This window comes from Malurus melanocephalus, unplaced genomic scaffold, assembly GCF_030028575.1.
Source record: "Malurus melanocephalus ecotype Western Australia unplaced genomic scaffold, MMel_1.1 scaffold_59, whole genome shotgun sequence".
Classification (NCBI taxonomy): domain Eukaryota; kingdom Metazoa; phylum Chordata; class Aves; order Passeriformes; family Maluridae; genus Malurus; species Malurus melanocephalus.
Genome location: NW_026623291.1, coordinates 2,201,876 through 2,205,024, shown reverse-complemented (window position 1 = coordinate 2,205,024; position 3,149 = coordinate 2,201,876).

The window sequence follows — 3,149 nt, the reverse complement described above, 5'->3', positions numbered from 1 at the left end:
AGAAAAATGGAAAGTCCACATAAAAACGAACTTTTCCCATGTTATAAYCTCGCACGTGCTTCTGTCCCACTAACACACACCATGTACCAAATAAAACCCTTCTAACACCTGATGTCTATTGAAGTGCTTTGTTCTGGTGGAGGTGTGCAGAGTTGGAAACGCAGGGATTCATCTTTAACCTTCCATGCTCTGACTTGGGGTTGAAWAAAAAGGAATTTGGGCACGTTTTTTATGCTGAAACTATAAACTTCATCAGTCGCTCCAGGTGATCGCATCCCTCCAGCTTCTCTCCAGGGTCTCTCGGATCTACTGCCTATGCAAACTTCTGCTCTTGGAGATTTAAACAAAACCCCACTAATTCTGCCTGTTCTGCATCTCGTCTTTGTATTTCCCTTCAGGGCTTTGTATACTTCACTAAGGTTCCCTTTTTTTAATTTTTTCTAAATATATATATATATATATGTGTGTGTGTATATATATACGGACCTAGTTCCAAAACAATAACTCCCTTAGAGGTAAAACATGGATATACTCCGTCTCAAGAACTTGCAACTCATTTTTTTAAAGCATTTGTACATGTAAATGTTCCTCCCTGAATTCCTTGATTACCCTCATTTTTTTTATTTTAAATCTGAGTGCCAGGAGTACAGAGCGTTTCAGCCATGGCGTGGAACGGGGCAGAGGGCATTGTCCTGTCTGTGCCCTCTGGAAAACATCCCAGGGATCCATGGACYTGGAGGATATCTTAAAGGATGGAGACAAACGAGGTCCTTGTGTTGATTTACTTCCAAAAATATTATTAAAATCATGAATTCCCCAGTTTTGTGGTTTTTAAGGTCACCCCAAAGCCTCACAGCTGCAGAGCRGCTTTGGGGGCAGGCAGAGGGGGACTTCTGTAATGAAGGTTTGCAAAGTGATTGTCCTTTCCCTTTTCTTTTTATTTTTTCCCTTTAATCAAAAATCAGTTTTCTGGACAACAAAATGAATAATTTTTATCCGGAAGGAAACCCACTCCAGCGTTACTTCCCCTTTTGTTTCCTCTCCCCACTCCTGCCTTAAAACACTCCACTTCCCTGAAGCAAAGTCATGGCTTTGGGGTGGGTGGGTGTGTTTTGGGACTGTCCTCAAAGCTCCACCTTTTGCACATCACCCTTGAGGAAAGAAACTCCATGAAAACAATGCAAAAACTGGAATTTTTTGCAATATTCTGAAAGATAATCTGATTTTTGGTCATTTTGTGACACATGTGATTCCTATGAAAGCCATAAYTAATGGTTCCTTTGATTTTGTAGATCCTGAATTGTGTTTTGAATTTCAGCCTTTTTTTTTTCAGTCCCCCTAGTCAGAGTGCTGTGTGTATGCTTTCATRTATATTTATTTTTCAACGTGCTTTAAACCTGTCTACAAAAATAAAGCTGAACAAACACAAAAAGGATGGTGTTTGAAGATTGTTGATTTTTTTTTTTTTGCTGGGAATATTCTATATTATACTGACTTTATATTAATTATTATAAACCTGTGTTTGTATTGAAGATGTGTTTAATATTTTGGGGAGGTTGAGGAGATTTCATAACCAGAAGTCAGTGGGAGAACATGCTGTGTTGTACTGATTTTCTGTCGATGTAGTTCAGATAAATCTGATTTTATTTTCTAGTTGCTGCCCAGTTCCTCGCCTGCTGGGGGGCTGCCCCTCGGATAGAACCTTTGTGATGGGATTTAGCTTAGACATACCTGCAAAAATCAATCCATTTCAATAAATTGGGAAATTGCTGCTATAATTTTGTCTGGGTTTTCATTATTATTATTATTATTATTATTATTATTATTATTATTATTATTATTATTATTACTACTACTACTACTATTACTATTACTACTATTACTATTTTCCTCCTTGCCTTGTGTGGAAGGATGGGTTGACATGGGGGACCCTGTGATGCTGCAGGATTCTGCACTCCCCCTGCTCCTGGATGTGGGGATGGGGTCCCCACTCCCCAAAACCCCCCTTCACCCCAGCAGGGAGCCCTGCTCACCCTCAGGCTGGCACCTGGGGCTTGTTCCCTCCCTCCCTGCAGCACGTTGGTAGCAATTTCCTTATTTTTTGGGCTTTATCTGAAATTAAATAACTCCAAGGAGGATGCCATCTCTGGGGGATGTGGGATACAGGAGCAGGGTATACCCACAACACAACAGTGGGTCTGGGGGTGCCAAGAATGCCAAAGGTGCCCACCCTGACTGTGTTAACGGTAACTAAAGAACCAGGAATCATTAAAAAAAATCCAATATTTATTTTTTTTTTCTTTTGGATCTGACACATCACATCCCTGGAGGGCACAAGTTGGGGCACAGCACCAGCCTGACCCATGGGACCAAAGCAGTGTCCGACCCCTGCAAGGGGGGACCCTGCAGTGGGGGGGTCCCTGATGYAAAGGGAACCTTCCCACAGGGCAGGAGGGTGGCAGGGCCACCACCCCTCCCTGTCCCCTCCCTGCATGAGGAGAGGAGCAGGGTGGCATGGCCCGGCCAAACGCAGTCCTGAGCTGCTGCCTGGGCTAGAGAATGACAGGACGAGAGGGAAGAAAGGGTTTTGAGGGGAGAAAAAGGATTTTGAGGGGAAAAAGGGTTTTTTTGGGTAAAAAGGGGGTTTGAAGTGAATTAAACCCCTTAAAATCCGCCCAGGGCTGGAGGCATCCCGCTGCCGCAGCGCCGCGGCCCGCGCGCTCTCGTGCTGTGGGGAGGGAGTAGGTAAAAATAYGAATTTTCATATATTTTATTTAAAAAATAAAAACCACACGAAGGAGAAAAAAAAAAGTATAGGAAAACAAAAAGACCCCTCTTTGTGCAGTTTGGCTTAGTGCAAATGGGCGCATTCCTGCAGGCACTTCCCGGGGCATCACCCCGGCAGGGGCTCCCCAAAACGAGAGAGAGAAATGACATTTTACAAAGAGTAAAAACCCCCCTGGGGGGTGAGGGGGGGCAGGCGCCCACCTCTGCCCTGGGCACTGGGGCTGCCCCCCGGGAGCAGGCGAGGGGCAGGAAYAGACACCCCCATTTTCCGAGCCCCCGCCGGCCGCACGCACAGCTCATGTGAGCCGTGGGAGCGTCCCCAAAGCGGAGCGGGGAGGGGGTCGGGAGCAGCCGGACCCTCC